Here is a 25,929-nt window from a genome sequence, read left to right as displayed (position 1 = left end):
TCCTTGTGTTAAGGTTACAGAGACCTGTGCACACAGACCCAAACATGTCATGGCTGCCAAAGGTGGATCTACTAAGTACTGACTTGAAGGGAGCGAACATTTATGCGACCCATTATTTTGTGTTTCATATTTGTAATTAATTTAAACCACTTTGCAGAGATCTGTTTTCACTTTGACATTAAAATGTTATTTTTCTGGTAATCTATGTCAGAAAAGCTACTGGGATTCAAAGTATAACAGTAAAATTTGAAAACTTCCAGGTAAGAGAATGCTTTTTGTAGGCACTGTATCTATGTTATACCGTCTATTCATGTGACTCCTACGGACAAAGCTGTGCTTCTCATCTTGATATTTTTTGCCAGCAATTTTGAACTTAAGGCTTATTGTAATTTTTTAAATTAAGCTAATGCACAAGTCATTTACAAGGTCACACTATACATGAGAATTACACATTCTTATTCCAGCTGATGCACTGGATTGCATTACTCTGACATTATTAAGCAATAATCCACTGTAAAATAATAAGTGCTCAAGTGATAAAAAAATCAAATTAATCACCTCACAATATAGAAAAGGTGAATGTCACAATGCCATTCATGATATGTCTACCACCTGTTAGGAAACATTTCTAAATGGCACAGATGGAAAATAAGGTAAAAGGTTGATCTTTAGAATAGTCAAGCGTACCATGGCTCAGAACACTGAGGGTGATATTGCTAAAGCACAAGAGCTGAACAAGAATCAGAGAAAAAAGAGTGCGGGGTTAAAAATCTCAAAAGGAAGATTGAATTCTAGCATGCCCTTTAAATAGTTAAAGTTCAGATGCTTTGTTGTATTTTTAAGGCAGATGAACAATGACATCAAGAGTCGCGATTCATGTGTCTAGCAACAGTGCTATAAACCTGTCAAACAGCACAAGAAATAGCAACAATCCCAAAGAAAAATAAACATTAAAATAACATTCAAAATAATTCACATACAAAAATATGAAATAGTTATGCATAATATATGATTCCAAATGGCTCTAATAAATTCCTAACACCTCCAACTGTGAGGAAAGCAATAAAGGATCTGGTCTGTTTTCACAGGGCCTTCCCACCAAATCCAGCAGCTCACCAAAAGGGAACCTGAAGCATGTGCTAGATGTTGTTTTTATTATTTATAATTAGTACTGTTTTGTCAGCTGCATGGCAAGCATACTGTACACGTAAAGGGGCATGTAAAAGGAGCCCGATGCACAATACAAATAAATTGTGGCTAAACAAGTTGAAGTACATTATATGGCAGCAGGATTCTGTAAGTGCCTGCTGTGCTTCCTCTTACCATCATGAGGTCTGTTTCCCTGCCACTTATTCTTTCCAGTTTCCACCATGTCAAGGTTCGGTAGATTTAGAGGGTGTAGTTCCTTGTAATAATTACTGACACATGAGGTTCATATGTTCAAGGTCAGTTCCTTGCCCTAAAACCTTTAACTAAAGCCACAATTATAGGTCTTACATTACTGACTTTTGTGAAAACAGCGCTAGCCTGGGTGTTCTAGTTGAATGCCAAGGTGCTCAAAGCAAGATGAAGGAATGGCGTAAAAACACAGCGTGCTCTGAAAGTGTATTTGAGTAGGGTCACAGAAAAGAACTGAAAGGACCCCCAATTCTTGTAAGTCAATGTTCTCCTAATGCACACATTACTTAAAAAATAAGTTTGGTATTTTGGAAATTAAAATGACAAATGCTTTCATTTGGCCCAGAGACTTGTTATATTAAGTGAAGCTGAATTTAGAAATTTTATTAAAAATGTAAAACATCTCCTTGAGTATCTTATAATTATGGCCAATAGAGCATGAATGAAAACAAGAAACCGATGCCACAAAACATACCAAATACATCCACTTTGAAGCAGCAAAGCTGCTGGCATTTAAAAACTGTTTCCACAAGGCATGTTTAAGACATCCGAGTGAAGCTGAAAATAATTTTATCTCAGCTTTTTGGCACTCTTCTCTGAGGGAAACATACTACATTTGAATATTATTTTTAAATAAAACAAGGTTGTATATTTTACTACATTTATGTTTATCATGACAGCAGAGAGTGGCGACTTGTTGCATGTTGGTTTGACATGCAAAGAAATATTTCACTGTAATCTGTAAATATGATAACACTATAACTACTTATAATAATAACAAAAATATTCTTTTTATCCATTCAGAATGGCTAGTATGGGACAAGTTTTAACAAAAACACCAATAAAAATGATAGATACAACATAGCTGGTTGGGAGCACTAAACACTAAAAATCATAAATATTTTAAAAATGAAATGTGTAGCTGTATCCATTTGGCACAAAGTAGGAATATAGCTAAATCTGTGAATGATGAGAATGTGAGTGTTCAAGATGAGACAATAAAATTGAAAAGTGTCTACAATTCCCTCTATCCCTGCAATGATCCTGACACTATGATCATTTGAACTTAGACCGAATCCACTGTACAGAAGATTATTTTCAAACACACAGACTGAAGAACATTTGTCAGGCAAGACTGTAATAGATAACTACTCAAGAAATCATTCTGCATTTGAACAAGATCAATAATCAAACATACTATACAGAAAGGTGGCCATTTGGTTATTTCAGGTTTCATCGCTTCTTTCAACTTATTTTCAAGTAAGTTCTCAAGAAGTGCATAGCTAATGGTGAGTAGAGGTTCATCATTAACACAAGTCATGGCGATGTGGGAGCGGACTTATATCCATGTTTGTCAACTGCAGCAGTGGGAAATCCTGCTGTTTGCAGCATAGACATTCATTTTTCCACTGGCATTTATGGGAATTCTCACACAGATGAGACCACTTGCTTCAGTTTTACAGGGGCGAAATGTTGTACATGTTCCTTAGTCTTTCTTTCTTTCTTTCTTTCTTTCTTTCTTTCTTTCTTTCTTTCTTTCTTTCTTTCTTTCTTTCTTTCTTTCTTTCTTTCTTTCTTTCTTTTACGCAATGCATTTTTTCAGCCATGTCAGTGAGCTAGACTGAACATATCAGATTAAATCATTTTAATTCTAAACTCTGCTATAACCTGTGTGTCCAGGTAAGACATCAAAGTCAGCTCAGGAAGAATCTGGACACACTCTGGAGAGTCAGACAGGAGGAATTAGAGAATTGCTTGGGGAAGTCTGTACAGCACACCATTGAATGAAAGCACTGGTGATTTGCAGCAGAGGATCCTTCATGGGACCATAGCGGTGAACTCGTTTGTACGTCTAACTAATCCTAGTATGTGATATGTGATTGGTGATAAGTGCCCATTCTGTACTGAAAGAGAGACTGTCTTTCGTTGTTTTCTGTTTTGTTTTAGGACTCAGTCACTTTTATCTGTTCTTAATTCTATTTTTAATGCTTTGGATTTGTACTTTATTTGTGAAGTATCTGATTTAAAAGACAATAAGAATAATAGCAGGATTGACAATTTTTTGTTGGGCAGAGCAAAAATGGCTCTTTATAAGTCAAGAAAAGAAAAGAAAAATCAATAATCAAAGAGAATTTAATATCATTAAAATGTTTATTGCCTTAGTAAAAGCAAGAGAATTTCTTAATTATAAGTTTTAAAAATGGATTGTAGCCTGCAAACTTTTATTAACCAGTAGTGGTGAACAATCAGGAATGAGAAACTTTTGTTTGTAAGTTTAATGCAAATGTAAAGTTTTGCTCATAACATTTTCTGAAATGATCTTTTGCAGAGCTTATGCTTGCCAAGATTTGTGGCTTATTTTTTGTGATGTAAAATCAATCTTTCATTGTTTGTTTGTTTGTTTGTTTGTTTGTTTGTTTGTTTGTTTCTTTCTTTCTTTCTTTCTTTCTTTCTTTCTTTCAATTGCATGTCTTCAATTTACTCCTTGTTTAGTAAGGTAAGTAAGGCGCATTATCACTTTTGCAGTCAAACATATCACTGGAATAAGTAACAATTTGTATAGAAAATAAAAAATATCATTAAATCACGAGTACAGTAAATCAAATGCACTTGTAGCTTTAGCTTTCAAAAACCTCGCTACCTGTGATCACACCCCTGGGGTGAAAGAAAATCATGCATTACATGTGACGAATCAATTTGGACACGTTAGATAAGCAAGAGCTCAGGTACAACTCATCCCCTACTTGCTTTATTTAGTTGTAACCTGTTTCTGCCAGTTAGGTAGTTTATGGCCTTTATGCCATTTTTATTTGTGTAAGTCCACACACAGTCACCCTTGCCAATCCGGGTTAGATGTATGCTACACACCAACCACTATAAATTTCACATCCTTGTTCAAGCCTGAAGACTCGAGGAGGAGTTATTTAGGTAAACATCAAAGTACCACAGTCCTTACCAATAAAATAAAGCAAAGGATGCCTCCTGAAACACATATTAAATATGGTTTGTCTAGCTTACAAATAAAGACATACAAAATTTGTGTCAAGTTATATGCTGCATAGCACTCATCTTATACTTCACTACAGGCACTCGTCCTACATTGTTAATTAAGAGTATTCAGGATACTGAATAGGTAAGTTTACTGCTCTTGACTATAACTGCCAAATGAGTGCAGCTTACGTCTGGCTTTCAGCGTTGCACCGCAACAACTCTGAGAAGTGGAGGGTTTCTGTCTCAGGCAAGATTCAGATTGCTGTTTGTCCAACAGTGAGCATGTTATAATGGGTTCCTCATTTAAATGAGACATGGCCCCCATTAGATAACATAAGGGATTTATTTACACTACCGTTGATTGAATATGAGGCTATTTTGAAAAGTTCTGACAGGTTAAACTGTTTTTTTTTTCCTTACTGATTATGTTAAGATGTCTAGTTCTTTTTTTTTGGAGAAACATTTTTATTTGACTTTTTGGTATTTTTTGAAGTTTAGGCTATCAATGAATCTTCCTGTGTATTTATTATTGCTGTCTATGGTGTTTGGGCCTAAGTTAATATATAATTATGTTTTGTGTTATAGATGAGTTGCATGGTAGCTGGGAGCATTGTCACTAGAGATGGCATTTAATGTTATAATATCTTTTAATGACAGAAATTCTACAGTAATCATGCTGTTAGTTTTAAGCACATGTTTCAACACCACTGACCACTCTGTTCTACTTTATAAACATGGCTTAGTTCATATGTGCTGACAGTGCTCCATCATTATATTCAGAAGTAAAATATGGTATCCTGCTTGGACCTTTACTTTCTCTTTTTACATGATTACATAGAGGACTATCATTAGAAAACACATAACATTCATTTTTGCTCATATGCAGATGATACCCAGTGAAGGATTTAAGAAACAAATGCTAAACATAGAAAGGGTTGGGGTATTAGCCAGTAACCCCTTTTAATGAGGAAGGATGAAAAAATAACAAAAGAAAAATGCTCTCTCAGGTACAAAAAAGTGAAATACTGAGAGTTCTGTCTTCTTCAACCATTGGTCCTCAAATGAACACCCTGTGGCCTGCAGGGGGTGCTCCTGCTCCCCTGTGAGCTTTTATTCAGGTATGGGAAACTCTTCCCAAACTGTTTCCCATCTTCACAACATAGTACAATAATAAAGCACACAACACTTTCTTTCTGTTCTTCTCTCTGTCTTTGTTTCTCTCTCCTTCTGTCTCCACTCCCCCTCCAGCAAGCTTCGTCCATCTTCTTCCTCCTGACTCTGGCAACTGGAGCAGTGGCAGTGAGCTTTTTGTACCTTGTACCCATGAGTACGTCCGTTGGCCCATTAGCATGGTCGGGAAGCACTACCAGGTGAGGTGGAAGCCCAACAAAGTCCCTGCAGCACCCCCTGGCAGCACCCATGGAACCCAAAAGGGCTCTGCCAGACTCCAACTCCCATGAAGCCCTTTGGGAATCCAAAGCACTGCTGCAACCCAGGAGTCTTACCATTTATTGCTCCGGGGGAGATAATGACCTGTGCCTGTTCTCTCCCCTGGTCCTTCCTTCATGAATGTTTTCCTTCCAGGTAAGGGTTCTGGTCATCCACCACAACCCACTTTATGGTGCTTCAAAAATGTTATAGAACCTACCTGGAATGAATGGAGCTTCATGGTGGAAGTCAAAGCTGGAACACTCGTTTTCCAGCTGCTGAACCTCTAAACTGCTGATGGAAAAAAGAGAGTTAGTGACAGTACCCTCTCTCTGCTCAGGGTGGGATTGCTTACCTTTTCAAAGCCCTAAAGATGTTACCTAAACACACATGCCTACTATGAGCTACATGTATCTTTCAGACCAATTGATATTCTTCAATTGATGTTCTACACTGTGTCAGTGAATCAAAGGAGTGCTAGATGAGAGTGAATTGTGTCTGAATAATGAAAACAAAATAGATATTTTATTTTGTAGGGGGAATAATGCAGACCACAACAATATTCTGTCAGATTTTTTAAAGAATCAGCACACAATCTATGCATTATATTTGTTTCCCACAACCCATTTTTTTCCTTGATTACTCAAAGGCATACATTAACTAGTGTCAGTATGAGCAGTTATTTTTAGAGTTCCTCCACAAATCAGACTGGGCAGTATTTTCAAATAGTGATTTCCTGCCTCAGTAGGTATCATCTTGCATTTTCTATGATCTGATTATGACTGGATAATAATAATAATAATAATAATAATAATAATAATAATAATAATAATGCATTTTATTTATAGGGGCACTTTACATTAGCAGTAAATCACAAAGGCAAGGCATGATAAAAACAGAGATAAAACAACAATAATTATAGCATTCTTGTTAATAAGCTTTCCTAAATAGAAAAGTCTTTAGCTGTTTTTTAAAACAGCTGTCACACACGTGCGCATGGGAGGCAGCTAAAGGGCTTGAGTGAAGGCAGTTCTGAGGCATGCCGGGATGTGGCAGAGTGCACTGACTCTTTTTCTTCCTTTCCTGTAGACCATTCCCGGGAGATTCCATCTGGCTCTCTTGACGTCACTTCCGGGACTGAGCCAATGGAAGGAGACCTTACCGGCTCTGGCCCCTGTGATGTCACGTCCGGGCTCGAACCAATGGTTGAAGAACATGGGCCCGATCCTTATGACCTCACTTCCTGTCTCCCCCTTTAAAAGCCTGCCCCTTTTCCCTATTTCCTCAGTCTTGTTTTGGACTCTGTTGTGAGCACATCAGTGCTGTATTTAAAAGAACGCAATTTTGCAGCCAGGAGAACAAATTATACGGGTGGCTGCCCCAAACCTTTATCTGATTATGTCTCGTTTTTGTGACACAGCCCACAATCTGCTGTGTTCTTAGGCTCTCTGGTAGGGCATTCCAGAGCCGTGGAGCAGCGGCTGTAAAGGCTCAGTCTCCCATTGTATGACGTTTGGTCACAGGGGGGCGAAGGCGGTAGGTATTTGTAAAATGGAGGTTTCTTGTAGAGGATTGTAATATAAGGAGTTCTTTAAGATATTGTGGAGCATTTCCATGGATACACTGGTGAGTAAACAAACAGAGTTTGTATTTGATACGGAGATGGATAGGGAGCCAATGAAGTGACCGAAGGATTGGTGAGATATGTTCATATTTCCGCACCCTCATCAGGATTCTTGCAGCACTATTTTGAATTTGTTGTAGCCTTTGAAGGCTCTTGTTGGGTATCACGATGAGGAGGATCGCATTACAATAATCCAGTCTGGATGAGACAAAGACATGAACCAGCTTTTCAGCATCACAGAGGGAGAGGTAGGGATGGAGTTTGGCTATGTTTCGGAGATAAAGGAATGCAACTTGACACCCAGATTTGTAACAGAAGGGTAGAGGGTAAAGGTACGGTCAGAAAAGGAAATACAATTTACAGAGGAAAGAAGTTGATGGGGGGTGCCAATTAAAAGAGCTTCAGTTTTGGTGCTGTTCAGCTTGTGGAAGTTCTTGGACATCCAGGCCTCAATCTCATCCAAGCAAGAGGAAAGAGTTGATGGAGGTGTAAGAGAAGTCGAATCCAGTCTCACATAGAGCTGTGTATCATCGGCATAGCAATGGAATGAAACTCCATGCTTGCGGATGATGTGACCCAGGGGTAGTATATAGATATTAAAGAGGGTCGGCCCAAGGACTGATCCTTCTGGAACCCCACAGGTGACAGTGTGGGAATGAGATTTATCATCCCCCAAGGCCACATACTCAGTCCTGTCTGTAAGATATGACTCGAACCACTCCAAAGCAATGCCAGAAAGTCCAATTGTATAATGAAGATGATGAAGGAGAATATTATGATCTACCATATAAAATGCAGCTGTAAGGTCCAGGAGGGTAAGGAGTGATGGAGAGCCATGGTCAGCAGCCATCAGGAGGTCATTGGTGACTCTAACCAGGGCTGTCTCTGTGCTGTGAGAAGTTCGGAAACCAGACTGAAATTTAATTTGGATATCATTTGATGACAATAAAAACAAGATTTAAATGCACTTGTGACGAGATTACTCAAAACACATTTGGAGGTGGTCAAAAATGGAAAGCAACCACATTTAACAGAAGTGTAAAAGCAAATGCATTTTCTATCGGTATAGAACAAGCATTTTAATTAAAGTGATTGAATTGTTTTACTGTTGCATCAGATTCTATCTGGACGGTGAGAACACTGGACATATATTTCAATTTCTAATGTAAAAATGTTACTAGCAAGGAGTGTTACTGTAGCTTCAAAAATGGGGAAATGCACTGGAAAGGTCATTACACTTACAGTGGCTCAAAGCCACAAAGGGACAAAATAGTCAAACAATAAAAGAGTAATCTTGACTCAACTAATAATGTATATGAAAAAATAATATTTCATAAACAGGCTATTTATATGAGTTCAAAGTTTATTAAATTCACAGACTACAGTGGCGCACAGAATATTGATTCATCTTCACTGCTGCCTACAAAAAGTAATCAACTAAATTATATCCAGATACAATTCACATGCAAAATGCATGTTTGATCAGGGTATAAAGGAGAAAGAAGTTCAGATGGCTATAAGTTTACCAATTTTAAATTCAGTCAGTCTGCATATTTTGAAAATGTTTGTTCTTACTTTGCACCTGAGGCTGCTCGGACTAACACAGCATCCTCTGCAGTTTAACCATGGTCAATAATAAACTGATGGACAGAAAACTGACTATTTTTACCTTTAAAAATAAAATCAAATGACCTGCATGTATGTCATTAGTTTACTTAGTTATTTACAAATATTTGAACACATTATTTTGACGAAACAACTGTCCCTCCTTGTCGTCACTGCTGCTTCAGCTGAAGCTGATTACAAAATATTAAACTCTAACTGCATTGAAAGAAAGAAGAAACTTTACAAAAACGGCTCATCATTTTACGATATGTTTGAAATCGTTTGCTTAGAACTGAGTACTCTCTGTTAAAATACTGCCAGTGCTTCAGCACAAGGGACATATTGTGAAAAGGCAAAAGTAAAAATAAAATTAAAACAATTCATCAAGGTGAAAAAAAAAAATTCTCAAATAAAAGCATCATATTGGTTATACACTTCTTTTAACACAAGAGATAACATGACATTTGTGATCATAAAAACAGACATGAGTTAGAAACAGGAACTGAGCAAATGCTGCCAAATGACGTTTTTGCATTTAGTAAGTTACAAATAAGTGAGTGAAAGATTTTTACAAAGATATAACTATTATTGACAAATAAGTTTCTTTTTTATTTGGAATAAGGAGAATTTTGAGCATCTTAATGGTTATGATGATGAAAGTGTTACATGAATCTTTCAAACTTTTGTCAAACAATTTGATGGAGTATAGTTCAGAAATACCATATAAATGTAAGCAAGTAAAAGAAGAAGCTTCCGTGGCAAAGACAAAAAGGCATTTTCAATAGTTTTAAAAAATTTGGGATATCCAGGTACAGCGTATTTGGGAAGTCTCCTGCAAATCTTAACATTCTTCTTTTGAAACTAATCATAAAGGCCACATCTCACCTCTTAATTCAGATGTTGTTCAGGCACTGCCTCTAGCTTTCTTTATCAGGCATGAAGAAAAAAACAATTGTAACATCATTTTAAATAAAATACCACCCTGTAAGTTAATATTATGAAAGATTGTGTGACTATCATGCTATCTGTTGAAGTGAATGAAAGAAAGTACAAAACATTTGCCATGCAATTAGCATTCAATTACTATTACAGAAAAAGTGTAGTGCTGGCTTATTCAAGGGAATCTAGTTGTGGACCTAAAGAGTTCCACTCCATTGAGGAGGTTGTCACTTTATATTATCACCTGGATACACTATGGTTAAGAGTGGAGTTGTGGAGGGTTATCTGACTCAAGTCAAGTAAACCATGTGACAAAAACGTCCAATCAAATTGGCTCTCCAGCAGAGTTACTGAATCACAGAGCTTACCATTCATTGGAGTTGGGACAAAGTAAGACCTGATAGCAGTGCTATTTAAATCTATACATGTACGTAAAAGGCAAAGCCCCCACTGATTCATCACTAATTCTCCCATTTTCCATATAGGTGGGAAGTTGAAATTCCTTGTAGTGTACTTACAAAATTTAGGTATGTTTCATGTCCTATTGCAACACCCAAGGGGGGAAACGGGTGTACCCACTAAAATGTATATATAGATAGGGGAAACCACTCCTCACTATTTCTGTGACTTCCAATATATGTAGGAAGCCCAAATTTCCCATGCTCATTCTTTACACTGTACTTACAAACATTAAGTATGTTTCATTTTGCAACATGCCCCGTAACAAACTTGAAAATACCGTCTTCTTTTTGGCTGTTCTCACCATTCTGCCATAAGGAATTTTCGAAACTGACCTCTCCCTTTGGCGGTTTCATTCCTTATCTCCGTTAACAGAGGATTTATTTCATGGCAGAGACGCACAAGGGCTACCCCCGGTCCCCTCTCCTTTTTCCGCACGGCCACTGTCCACACACCTACCACGTGGTTGGCTCCCTGCCTATAAACATTAATGACATCCCGCACTTATATGCCTCCTCACTCACTTCCTTACTTTCCTCAGCTGCTCATCATGCTCACTGCTCCCTTCTTCTTTACTCCACCGCTTCAAGGGTGGAAGGACTGCTCATTCTTCTTTCAGGCTACCTCTAAACCTCACCCATACTGATTCCATCATGTGTAACATATCCAAGCAGAGCACCATGGCGCAAGTGCTGCGCGATTGTAAGATCATTGTATGGGATTAATGTACTATGACACACAGAGCAGGTGATGAGGCTTTAGACAGGACCCTACAAGACATCAGAAACATGACAAAAATGATGGCAGGCTTGACAGTCTTGCTGGCTGGAGACTTCCGGCAGACCTTACCAGTTGTCCCAAGAGGAACATGCGGCGACAAAGTTAAAGCATGTCTGAAGTCTTCATACCTATGGCCTAAGACCAGCATTCTTACCTTAAGAATAAACATGAGGGTTTACTTGAACTGCAACAAAAAAGCCGGAGAGTTCGCTGCTCTCCTCATCAAAATAGGTGATGGCAATTTAATTGAACAGAACTGTAAAATCAATGTTCCCAACAATCTCTGTCTCCTAGTGAATACCTTACAAACCCTTATTGAAAATGTTTACCTCAACCTACAAAATCTGCATGGACAGGACGTTTCATGGTTGAGGGAGAGAGCTATTCTAACACCAAAAAATGACATGGCTTCACATATAAACACCATTTTACTTCACCAACTAACTTCCGAAACAAAAACATATAAGTCTGTTGACTCTGTTGTAGAACTAGAGGACGTGGTGCACTATCCGGTAGAGTTTCTTCACACTCTTAATCCTCCGGGCATGCCTCCGCAAACTCTAATTTTGAAGGTCAGCGCACCAATTATATTACTACGAAACTTACAACCACCAATACTTTGTAACAGCACCAGACTTCAGATCATATCTCTGCACAAGAACCTCATTGAGGCAACTGTCTTCACTGGAACTGGCTCAGGGGAAATTGTATTTATTCCTCACATCCCTCTCATACCCTCTGACCTCCCATTCCAATTCAAACGCCTCTAACTTCCAATAAGGGTCTACTTCACTATGACAATAAATAAGTCACAGACTCTAAAAATGGTCAGCATTGACTTGACACAAGATTGCTTCTCACATGGCCAACTGTACGTTGCATGCTCAAGGGTGAACTCAGCAGACAGCTTGGTCATTTTACAGCCCGAGAGCAGAAATGCAAACGTCACATACAAAGAGATCCTTACATCCTAAAAATGTGCATTTCTCATACACAACATTTACAATTATAAATTAAACTCTTTACAATCATCAAATTCATTCTCAATACTAAAATAAGCCTACAACAATTACATTGACAATCATCTATCCATTATCCAACCCGCTATATCCTAACTACAGGGTCACGGGGGTCTGCTGGAGCCAATCCCAGCCAACACAGGGTGCAAGGCAGGAAACAAACTCCGGGCAGGGCGCTAGCCCACCAAAGGGGCGCACACACACAGACACACACCCACACACCAAGCACACACTAGGGACAATTTAGAATCGGCAATGCACCTAACCTTCATGTCTGTGGACTGTGGGAGGAAACCGGAGTACCCGGAGGAAACCCACGAAGACACACGGAGAACATGCAAATTTCACACAGGGAGGACCCAGGTCTCCTAACTGCGAGGCAGCAGCACTACCCACTCCGCCAACGTGCCGCCCATTGACAATCGTGTTACAATATTTTTAAAATGTTTCCTTTTCTTTTTCATTTTCTTTAACACACTACTTCTCTGCTGCAAAGAGCGGGTATTTTGCTAGTAGACTATAAAGCCCAGGGAGTATTACGCTATTGGGCAGCTTTAGTTTTTGCTGTGGAGGTTGCTGGGAGAAAAGTAAGAAAAGTCACTTTTAATGCTGGAATATAGAATTAGTGAGTTCCATGAGTATTTCACCAGCTCAATACTGCCAGAATACCTTTTGCTCAATACTGCCAGAACAAGAAGTCTTCTGCTCATAGGTCATCAACATCAAAAGGGCATGAGTGTGACAGATATTTTTTTAAAGGGATTAGATGTGGGAAAGACAGAAGACAGAGTGAACTAAAGTTCATTAACCTTCTTCCAAGGTTGGCGATTTTGGAACTGCAAGACACATAAGACCTCTATCTTCTTCTAAACTCATCCCTGTATCAAGGTCACTTGATATTAATGGATATTAATGGATATAACTGATCATATCTCAACTGTTTTAAGTCACCTTGGATAAAGGTATCAATTGAATGAAAAATCTGAAGTCTTGAAAGAGAAATGAGAAAGTGGTTTCACAAAATACACCATGCTTTACAAACCAAATTCTCAATTTAGTATCTCATGTCTCCTTTTTGTCTAAATTATTTCCCCTAAGGGATTTTAAAAGAAACATCTGTGATAAAGTTGCTTCTTAAATGAAACATAAATGAGAATTTCTTTTAAGTCTCATGAACAATCAAAGATCAACCTTTAAGCAGTAACATTTTCCTATGGGACTCTTGGATATTCGCACTTTTGATAACATGCATTGATATTTTCTTGCATCCTTCAGAAGCTTTCAAGGTTAAGCAGAAAAAAATTATATTTGAATAGCTGATGTCATTTTTGAAGAAAAAAAACATTGTTAATTAACAACTATGGTTTGCTAAAGTTTATTAAAATATAGCCTTTTGTGCAATATCACATAGTAAAACATCTCAGTTTTGCTATGCTACATTGTTAAAGTATTAACTAATTCTGCTCATTTGGAAGAATCCTAATAAACCCTTAATAAGTCAATGGGAAATTTATATTTTATATGATTTGAAGCAGAGCTAATTTAGTATTTGGCAATTCTAAAATAAGTCTGCAGAGCTCCTGCTTGTGTCTCTCACAAACTCCTGTTGCTTTAGTTAATAACATTATTATTATAGTACATACTGCTTTTAATAATAACAATATGTACTGTATAGCACATTAGTTAGTTCTCTGTTTTGGGTGAAACTGGGGAATCTCGGTGCAAATCTTAACTATTTATTTGGTATATTGAATCAATTGTGTTTTCGGTTAAAATCTTTTCTTTTCCTGAAACTTTATTTTGATTGTCATATCATATAACCACAAGAAGGTGTCATGGAGCCCTAAACATCAGACACATCTCCAACAAACACAGTTTAGGGATATATAAAAGTCTTTTATTACAAAGAGACGCATTCTCTGTCTTTCTTTAACAATCCAATATTGTGTTTGTTGTTAAAGCCCCTTTCTCCTCTTCCATCTCCTTTGGCTCCAATAAATGAGCTTTCGCCCTCTGACTCCCGGCTCTCTCCTTTGAATGAGGCAAAGTGCTTCCATTTATGTCAGACAGAGGAGCACTTCCAAAACCATGGTGATAAGGAAGCTCTCCAAAATAGTGATGCCCATTCTTCGCAGCAGTGCCCAAGGACCCTTACAGGATCGCCCTTCTAGACTACAATACCCAGGAAGCCCTGCAGGTGTGCATACTGGGTTCCAGCCAGGAGGACACTGCCACCTTTTGTGTTGGGGGAAAAAGGTCTACTCATTCCTTGCCCATCCATTATTTGGTCATCCCAACTGGGATAGAAACTGAAACTTGGGTTCCAGTTAAATAGCGTATAGCGCCCAGACTCTGGAATGACCTACCGAAATTAATCAGGTCAGCTGACTCCATAAATTCTTTTAAAAAACAATTTAAAACTCATCTGTTCAGGAAGGCTTATAGCTCTACTTGACTTTATTACCCTTCTCTCAGTTTACCTCTCTGTCAAGATGCTCATGTAACCAGTATATGTGTGTGCTAGACCATCAATTATGTTGTCTGTTAGGCTTTTCCTCTGAATTCAATGTAATCTTCTTTATTTATTTATGTGGTTTGTACAACACTATATACTGTATACCCTGCCATTCCTTGTTATATTCTGTAAGTGCCTTGACCATGGGAAAGGTGCTATATAAATAAAATGTTTTATTATTATTCCATCTATTACAGCCTCCAGGTAGGTAATCATTCCCATCCCCAGTCAGGATGCCAGTCCATCCATCCCAGCACTTATAATCATAAAAACTTCTGGTGTAATGTATAGATTTAGAACAACTAAAACTTTAATTTAAAAAGTTCAGGTCAACCATGCTACCTCTGGTAAGTATAACAATGAACACATGTGTCCAAAAATATGAATTTCCCGTTAAATCACCCAGCCCCGTTCCTTGAAAAAGTCTGAGTCACGTAACCTCTCTGGATTATTGCAAATAAAACACTTCAGTTGAAATGACTGCATATTTTCTTCATTGTGAGGAATGCAACATTTTTTTCCTTGCTGTTCCTCTATTTAAAAAAAATAATGAAATGATCCTAATAATGTCTTTTTTTGCTCTGCTACTACTAATGCAGCTACTGCTGTTGGGAACTTGTTCTTTAAAGTACTGTAGCTACTCAAGTTTGCTTTTTGTTGTTCCAAGAATTTTTTATGCAAGCAAAGCTGTCCTACTTTTGCTGTGAGTTAAGCCCTGATATGTATTAACTACGTTTGAGAAGCCTTGGGAGGTGGTCTGGAAAATTCAATCGCTAATAAATGTAAACCTTCTTAAGGCTCAACTGGTCTGACGTTTAAGGAAAAAAAAATCATCGTGTTTTGCAAAGCATGTTGACTTGAGACTATTAATCTGAGCCAGTGGCGTTTAGATGCTGCACCATCTGTGCAGCGGAGATGTTAGACTACTGGGGGCTGAAATCTGCAGTGCATTCCTATCAGGAAAAAAGTTTGCAGAATTCCTTGTGTACCTTTAATGACCTTTTGGCTCTTTTACTGGCTTTGGACTGTAAGACTGAAAAGGTCAATGAGCGCTAATGGTTTTAACAACCCTGTAAGGAAAAGCATTCACCATTTGGAGGAATGGATTTGGGTGAGGGGTGCTAAGGCAACTTTTCCTATTTTACCTTTACTGTTTCATGAAACCCTGTGAATCCTTGAGTCTTTTTTCCTGTGGCTACTTTTTTATGTTGCAAGCAGGTAATTAATGCTAACTTGCATTTTGTTTCCTGTTTTTTTGGAAAAAAAACACATAATTGAAGTATACTCATTTCCATTTAAAAATCTGTCAACCAGATGTTTTTTTTACTTAATTTGCTTGCAGAAATGTTGAAAAATCCAGACACACATGAGCTACTGCATACGGAAAACTTCATGCAGAGTCTTTGGTTCATTAAATAAATAATTTAGGGATCTACTGTATTTAAGCAAAACAATCTGCTCATTTACTGTATTAGTAGTGCGGATATTGTTAAGTCTGTTTTTTAGTAACATTTACAGGCCCAGCATCTGCTACTGCTTTTTTAAACCAAAAATAGCTATTCTTATTATCAAGTTTGCCATTTTTAGCTCACTTCCTGCAATATGTGTGCATGTCTAGCAATAATATAATTGGTCTTACATTGGTTTCAGATTAACATTTCCTCCATGTTCCCACACAAACATACTTGGTATTGATCGGGATGCATGGCGCCTATATTTAATGACATAACCCATTATCCTGAGCTTAGTCAGTTTAGTCACTCCATTTTCTGAAAACACCTTTTTCAGCATTAGATAATGGGGGGCTGAAGCCAAACTCCTCAGCAATGGCATAAGGCAGTAATGAACCAAGGTTGCAGCACAAATCCATTGCATTCAAGCTGTAGTTGGTTTCATTTTGCTATAAAGTGAGAAGAAATTATTTTATTTTTCAATTATAATGATTACATTTTATAATAGCAACTATTTGTTCTTTAAATATTTTTTTATTTTACTTATAGGATGTGGGGAAAAAAAGAACAAAGAAACTCAAAAAAGAGTTGGAGAATTGTCCCCTTAAAATGTACGGTGGATTTGCAAAAAAATAAGCAAAGAAATTGAGCAAAATCGTAAGCATTTGAGAAAATACAGGAGTTGGTTGTGGATTTTTGAACAAAATGGTGACCAGAAGAAAGTAAAGGTGGATGTGACGTCATAATCGGAAGACGGATATGATGTCATACCTGATGAGACTGGAAGTGCCATCATCAGGATGGGACCGGACGTGGCTTCATCAGAAAGGGCCAGAAGTGACGGAAACGGAAGTGATGTGTTGGTAGGAATGCCATTTTTGGAGTCCGGATGAGATGAAGGTGAGTGAGTTATTTCATTATTTTGCTTCTGTAAGAAGGAGAGAGGCATTAATGCTCGATATCAACCCTTCGTCTCAGGACTTGTTGGCTGCCTCCTAAGTGCTCGTGTGTGACAAGGAGTTTCTTTTATGTTATGTAACCCATAAAGTTTTGAAAAACATGTATGAAGCATGACTCTGTTTGAAGAAATACACCCTTCCTAACATCATACAGAAAAGCCATTCTGTTTGATAACAACTATTTGATATTCGTAGGCATAGCACTGTTCAGTAACAAAATCCAAAAAGATAACATGAAATAACATTTCTAGATAATCAGTTTTCCTCTAAACAAACAGACAGGATTTCTTAAAAAAATAAAAATAAAAAGCCTCAAAATCATGTACTGTTTGCAATGAAATACAAAAATGCAATGAACAGAATGCAGCTACTTACAATAGCAATAAACTGAGCAGGCAGCCAAAGACGTTTGACAATGATGAAAATATCTCTTTGAAAACAAAACAGTAAGCATTTTTTTAATATTATTATTATTATCTAAATGTAAAAATGAAGAGGCGGCACGGTGGCGCAGTGGGTAGTACTGCTGCCTCGCAGTTAGGAGACCTGGTTTTGCGTCCCGGGTCCTCCCTGCGTGGAGTTTGCATGTTCTCCCTGTGTCTGCGTGGGTTTCCTCCGGGTGCTCTGGTTTCCTCCCACAGTCCAAAGACATGCAGGTCAGGTGCATGGGTGATCCTAAATTGTCCCTAGTGAGTGCTTGGTGTGTGTGTGCGTGTGTGTGTGTGTGCGTGTGTGTGTGCATGCACCCTGCGGTGGGATGGCGCCCTGCTTGGCGTTTGTTTTCTGCCTTGTGCCCTGTGTTGGCTGGCATTGGCTCCAGCAGGCCCCCGTGACCCTGTAGTTAGGATATAGTGGGTTGGATAATGGATGTAAAAATAGATAGATAGATAGATAGATAGATAGATAGATAGATAGATAGATAGATAGATAGATAGATAGATAGATAGATAGATAGATAGATAGATAGATAGATAGATAGATAGATAGATAGATAGATAGATAGATAGATACTTTATTAATCCCAATGGGAAATTCACATTCAATGAAAAAGAATCTCATGGAAAAAGTTAAGGAGAGCTTCAATAAGTAGGCACTGTGAATGAGTGACAAAGAGGAATGAGTCCCAAAATCTGTTGAGGTGCCACCCGGGCCTCCCTGTTTAATGCAGGCAAAAAAATATACATAAATAAATAAACAGACACACATTGGCACTACAAAACAAGCTGCCTCTGTATTCACCACCTTAGGGCTCCTAAATCAATGGGTTTAGCTTTTGGAAGAGCTCTGAACCCTTAGCTGCTTAGGTCCAAAATGTGATATCTACTTTTGAGGATGCCTCAACCAGCAGAGGTGGGACTTCTATGGCTCAGTTGCCCTCATTGGGTGTCTTCTCAGCACCTTGAGGGAAGAAAAAGACAATATTGTTTGCAACAGCATTCCCTTGCATTCCCCTATTGCATACCTCAGGTGAGTCCATAAGGTGATCCTCCGACACACATGTGCAATGGCACACAAAAGTTAAATGGATGTTCACCAGGAGGGAGGCAACAAGGTTTTAGGATTAAGAATGAAGACTGGATTCAAGTTGCCCATCCATGGATTGTCTAAGCTCATTTTTTCTCTTAGATGGTCATGGGAAGCAATTCAGACACCAAGCTTGAATGGGATGTCAGTCCATCAAAGGGCACCCTCAATTATTCATATACATCACATTCACTCACATTGAGCTAAGAATCAGCAATAGAAATAATATGCACTTCTTTTAAATGTTCAGTAAAAGCAAAAAAGCAAAACACAAGTAGAATGTGCTAATCAGGGCTAGAATCATAGCCAGCACCACAAACCCACAAAATGAGCATGAAACAACCTATATGTCAAAAAAGCTGGATAAGTAACTTAGACAGAATTTCTGAAGTTCTACACTTTTTATTGAAGTGTTCGATTCATGAAGATGATTCTGAAATGAACATGTATTCCATGTCCCCTTTGACCCACCAGAATTTCTCAGGAATTAAGTCCTTTCAGAGTAACAACCAGTACTGAAGTGGACCTAAAACTTTCCGATGTCAAAGCATATTTCTGGGGATCTACGACCTTGGCTTATGTATGATTACAAGTATAATAAGCTGGACCAAGCATACAAAGAATCTAAAAAGTCCTGCAAAAGGTGCACTGACATTGATGCAAATAATTAAAATATAATCACAGAGATTAGAAACTTGTTTCTTGTGGAAGGTTATACATTATAGATATGTTTAGATATTGTATGGACAGAAGAAGTGAGAGACTATGTGCTGAAGCTGAAAAGATTGTTACTGTTCAGCATTATCCTAAACTTTGCCCTGGATCTTCTTAGTTCAAATTGTTCTTTCCCCTAACCTTGTTCTACTTATATCACTGTAAAATGATAGGAAGAGAGAGAAAACTAAAAGAAAGCACACGGTTTGAGCTATGCCTGAGCATTGGACCTTTCTACTGTAGCAGAAGCCTTCAATGCTTAAAGTACAGGGTATTAGGCATTTTGCTGTTTATTTAGACTTTCCCCTACATCCTCTGTCTGAATTCCTTCACCTGTGTTATTTATATATTAAGTTTTGATCTTTTGCCATTTCCTAACCATATCTACATCTTACACATTTTTCTTTCAAGGGCTGTCTTTAACATGTAAACTTACTTCTGGTTTACTGCAAAAAATGCTTATACAAAAACTAGACAAAAAAAACTTTAAATGGGAGTTGTTTTGTTTTTATTCAGTAAAAAAATCTGCCAATGGGGTAAGCAAAATTTACTTGACAAGATTTCCCATGTAAGCTAAATAATCATAATTATAGATTATTTGATAAGTCGATAATTATTACAATAAGTAAAACAAGATTTAATGTCACGATATAAATACTGTTCCGCTTGCTTAGATTTCATTTTTTACAGTGTATTCAAAACAATGGCAGAATGACCATCATCCTTTTGTGTTCAAATTCAAAACAAAAACAACCTAGCTTAATTTGATGCAGTTTTCTATCTCATGAAACAAAGAGAGAAAAATGGATACAACCCATCCAAAGAAACAAAGGTCTATGTTTATAGTGAAAACTGGAAATTTGATGTGTGCATAAAGTGTATGTGCTGCTTTAAGACTGATGAGCCTATTTAGCTGGAACAACTTTGGTATCCTATTGACCAGAACCGACAGCTCTAAGACTACAAGGAAAGCTCTGCCTCTTCTAAAATGTCACAAAAACAATTTGTCAAATATGTACTGTATTTACATTGCTATTACAAAGAGTGTGCTAGAACATCTTCCACTTCATGGCTAGTTCATTCAGAATAAGTAAGTATTTCTTGCAGGTTGCCTAACATAATTTTTTTTCTCATACATTCCCATGGCAGCATGATCCATTAAAACCCTTTCAAGTACTTCAATTGCACTTCAGAAAATTATTTCTTTTCAGTGCAGCAAAGCTGGACGTTTATTGGACAAATACTTCAAAATGTCTTTTCCAGGGAAGCTTAGCACCTCTGGGAGTAAATGGGGCAGTGGGCTGACCAGGATGCTGGGCTCCTGCATGATAATTGGAGGAACTGTCAATGTGGCTGGACCTCTTTGTGATTGACAGCATTTTGGCATCTGAGCATTTCAAGTTCAGTCCCATGCGGATTTTTGGCAAGTGAAGTCATGAGACAAGCTACTGCTCGTAGTCTGTTATTTGCTAGCGATATAGCCAGCTATTTTAATTTGTACATATCTTACTGTAAATAAAAACATAAATATAATGTTTTTGAGTTTGCTCCTTTTTTCAGTGTAGTAAAGTTTGTTAGTTTATTTTAGACTAGGTCATGGTGAGAAACTAGCCAGCCAGGGGTAAGGAGTTGGATAGTGCAATGCCTGAGGTATACCAGCTATCATCTCTAGTGGCAATGACTGGAGCTACATAGCAGGTGTAGAGAGGAGTGTCTCCTACTTAAAACTAGTCAAGTCGTATAGTCACAAAACAATGGGCCAAACCTGTTTAAGCAACCTAGCTCTGCTGACCATTGAGAGGAAACTTGTCAAGTCCCTGAAACAGACTACTGGTTGGAATTACAGGGTCAAAGGCCATTTTCTACAAAAAAGGAAGGAGGGCAGAATTTACATGTAAATAACAAGATGCAATAATTGACTAATTTTATGATGTACTGTAGGCCTAAAATGTGCAGCCCCTGTTTGAAAGACCACCAGCCGACCACTGCTACTGACACAATGTTCATCTTGGAGTTAATGTGTAACAGCCTACTCTTAAGTAATACAGAACCCCACGTCCCCACTCCATAGAATGACATCTGCTTCTGGTCAGTATTTGCAACGTAAAATAAATGCCATGTGCTTAAATTAATTTTTTTCTGACTTTCCACATTTACTGTAAGTTTAAAAACCACAAGTAATGCTGTATTGTCCGCATGTTTCATGGCAATAAGTTAATAAAAATACTGAGATAAATGATCATAAAAGGAAAGCATTGATTGAATATGATTATTTCTATTAGATTACAACTAAGTTACCTTATTTACTCTATTCTCTGTTACATTATACTGATGTCCATTGAAGCAGAGCAACCTAACGTTAAATATTTAAAATAGGGTTAGGTGAAACTGTTGTAATACTGGCATCAGAGCTTCAGCAAATATACGGTGGTAATTATAAATAATACTTCCACAAAAATATAAGCTTTTGAACCTTTCATTGTATTGTACTTTTTAACAATATTTTTTTAATTAATTTTTTTCACTAAAAGTCAATTTTAGAAGTCAAAGGAGAAACTAACAGGAAGCAGGTTTATCCTTCAATGTGTCACTTCTGAATTTTGTGAAAAGGACTAATTACTACATTATGTTACCAGGTTAATTCGCCATTGTTTGCTTCAACTATGGATCCTTCCTCAGTTAGATTTAACTAGATACTTCCATAACATACATTTCATTTACTGGTGATATTTTTGTAGGTGCTACTTTGGTCTTGGACTTCCTGCAGAGTGACAGGCACTTTGGAGAAAGGGGGATAATTAATCTGGCAATGTTGGAGGTATGATTAGCCAACATGAGCTGGAAATTTAAGGCATCACTCAGTTCCCAACTACATTCACGCTGTAAATGGAAGTGTTTACGTTGGGAAATAGTATGTTCAGGTGCTTCCTGTACTGTAGGAAAAACACTTCTTTTCAGCAACTTGTAAGTAGTAGTAAAGCAGTGGTGAAGTGTGTCTGGTATCTTTTAGGAACAATGAAAGATGTTAAAGAATATGCACTGCTTCTAATGGTGTATTTAGCAAGGTTAAATTTGAATTAACTCAGATTGACCAAGTTTCGATTCAGTAGTGACTCAAATTGAGAGTTGTGTAAAAATGTAAAAAACATTCTTATAAAACGAACGGTGTAAACTCCTCAGCGTATGTACCAATAATGCAAGTTTCACAGTTTTATACAAAATTAGCCTAAAAGCATATTTCAATATCATGTTTTCATTTAAGAAATCTAAACTGTAGTCTGCGGTGGGCTGGCACCCTGCCCGGGGTTTGTTTCCTGCCTTGCGCCCTGTGTTGGCTGGGATTGGCTCCAGCAGACCCCCATGACCCTGTAGTTAGGATATAGCGGGTTGGATAATAGATGGATAAACTGTAGTACAGTGCTCTGAAATGGAATTGAAGTCCCAGAAAAGTACAGAAGTGGAAATTAACATATCTTTGCTCTTCTATAAAATGCAAGTCTAAAGATACAGCTGAATTTTCATTTCAGTAAAACAGTGAACACATGGTCAACCTACCATACTAACAAATGAGCAACCAGCCTATTTTCTCTTTCTGAAAGACATATTTGCAAGCTAAAATCTCAAAATTCTTTATAGACTGTAAGGAGTTTTTGCGAGAAAATATGCTGATTTACATATTCACATTTGAGAAAATTTCTTTGTGCAATATCTTTGTTGAGGAAACCCCTTCGGTGAGGATGCTGGGACACAAACATTTCACATTTCTAGAAGAGTTTAAAAGGGATATTCTCCCTTGTGCGTCTTCCACCAGTTTAGTGAATTTGTTGAGAGTGGCGCAGGTTTCACATCTCAGCACTCGGCTGTTTCTTCTCAGGCCCTGCCAGTTACCATACTGGATACTGATACTGGTGTATATGTTGCTCCAAGTAGATAAGCAAGTGTTTGGTTTTATATGACTATGTAGAACACATAGTAGTTAATAGATAATGAAATATTCTACTTTAAGCACTACAAGCTGACATGTAAACTGAATACTCTAACATTTTATGATATCTAAGGCAGGTTGAAGTCTAAGTAATCAATGTTGACCTCAACATTAACATTTGCAGTGCACAATCTATTGGAATGTATTTTGTAAGACATGTAGTAATTAATCAAAAAAACCTTCCGAATTATACTAAACCAGCTGCAAATTAATAAAGACAGTACATAAGGAACAACAAGGTAATTTCCCAAAAATATGTGTAGTTTACCCAAACTCTATTACACAAGTAGTTTTCTTAACTGTACATACAGACATTTATTTAACATTATAACTTAAACATGCATGCATTTGTCAAACTAGGAAATAAATAAATCAAATAAGATAATAATAAGATAATAAGATGCATCTCTACTAATGTTTGTGATGTTCTAGAATGACAAATATAATGCATATGTCTGTTATATGCCATTTGGTTTGATGCACCATCTGTTGGAATGACAGATGTAAAGCATTTTATACTACAGATGTTTGTAATTCACCATCTGTTGGAATGACAGAGACATAGCAACCAGACAAACACAGATATACACAGGCACTTTTTCCTTTATTAAGATGGATTTTGAGTAGAGACTTACTCTGGTTTTACAAGGTATGTAGAGAAAACACTGTAAAACTACAATATAAATTGTCACCTGTACATTGTAACTGTTCATGTCTTAGAATATACTAGAGAAACATTTGGTAATTTTAAGCATAGAATTTAGCTTAACACGAGAAAGCTATGACTGTAGTGACATAAGGAAAAATCTTTTTTTACTTGGTATACCTTTCTGAATTGTTTATTATTTTTCATTTTCCCTAACGTTCCTTAAAATGAATTTCATTGAACTGTAGATTTTTATTTTGCAACATGTTTGACTTATATCGGACCCTACCTTGCCATCTCAGCAGCTGTTTCAGTCCAGTAAGCTGAAAAAGTCAGAGCTACACTTTAAATATGAAGTACAAAGGAGTCCATTGACCTCTTTGGTGAAGCAGGGTCATCATCCACTTGATCAGAACTAGCAGAGTTGTTCTCTTGTTGCTGCTCAGGTACAATTCCTCCTGCTTGCATGGCCATATACATGCTGTTTAATACACTGTCAGATTAAGAAAGAAAACATATGTAAATCATTCCATATTCTGTAATATTTTTAGTGTCATTGTGGTTACAATAAGTAGACTGCATTTATCAACTTTTGTTAAAAACGTCCGCTTTCTTATGTCTAATTCTGCTCATACAGCTTCTGTAAGAAGGTTGTAGTTAATCAGTTATGGATGCTTCAGTGGCCAGTTTGGTGAATGTTTATTCACTAGTTTCATCAGATAGGATATGTGGGATTTAAATTTGGGGTTTCACTTCTTTATACAGTACCTTAAAAACTGGTTATTAACATTTGATTGTAATGATTGCAATAATCAGTTTCTATAATGAAATTCTTAAACATTTAATTTAAATGTCAATATTTTAATGCTTCATCTAAAACACACAGGGAAAGTTTTACAAGCTGACCACATTTTTAAATCCCTATACACAGCAGTTTTGACTTCACTGGATGTTCCCTGCATCGTTTGTAAGAGTTTTGAAAGGTGCTGTAGTGTGCAGCAAATCATCCATAAATAGTATGCCACTCTGATTAATTCTTTAATTAGTTATGCAGACATATATAGTATATAATTCTTCGTATATTTCCATATTTTACACATAGATTTGGCATACCTTCATACACATATCTAAAATTATTTTAGTTTCTATTAGAAAGATTTGACACTATATGGGTGGCACAACTCCAAAGAGAATTTAGTCAGCAAGATTACAGGTACTGGACTAGAAACTGACAGAATGTGTGGGTATATCATTTAAAATCATATTAAGCAAAAAGTTATAAATAATGTTTTAATACTATAGCTACTATAGCATCTTGCTGCTATATGATGTGTCTTCATAGATTAACATCTGAATACTCCCTTGTTTGTAATCATCTGACCATCAAGCTTTTCAACTTTTCTCTGTCAAGCCACCTGGGCTATGCTCATATGACAAGAAAACTCATTGATAGATGAGAAGCTACCCCAAATTCCTGTTACAACTCCCACTGAAACTCTTGCTTTCACCATGAGAGGGATGCCATGCTCCTTATATATATAGCTGTTTGTACTGTATATTCATGGTAAACCAGCATTAAATGCTGTCAGACACGTGCGCATTGGAGGTAGCTAAAGGGCTTGAGTAAGGGCAATTCTGAATCAGACTGGGATGTGGCAGAGTGCACTGATTCTTTTTCTCACTTTCCTGCAGACCATTCACAGGAGATTCCACCTGGCCCTGTTGACGTCACTTCCGGGTCTGAGTCTATGGAGGAAGATCTTGCCAGCTCCAGCCCCTTTGATGTCATGTCCGGGCTCAAGCTGAAGACCCTTATGAGCCCAACCCCTTTGACCTCACTTTCTGTCTTCCCCTTTAAAAAGCCTCCACCTTTACCCTACTCCCTCAGTTCT

The sequence above is a fragment of the Erpetoichthys calabaricus genome, chromosome 5, assembly GCF_900747795.2.
Source record: "Erpetoichthys calabaricus chromosome 5, fErpCal1.3, whole genome shotgun sequence".
Classification (NCBI taxonomy): domain Eukaryota; kingdom Metazoa; phylum Chordata; class Cladistia; order Polypteriformes; family Polypteridae; genus Erpetoichthys; species Erpetoichthys calabaricus.
This window is presented reverse-complemented; position numbering follows the sequence as displayed.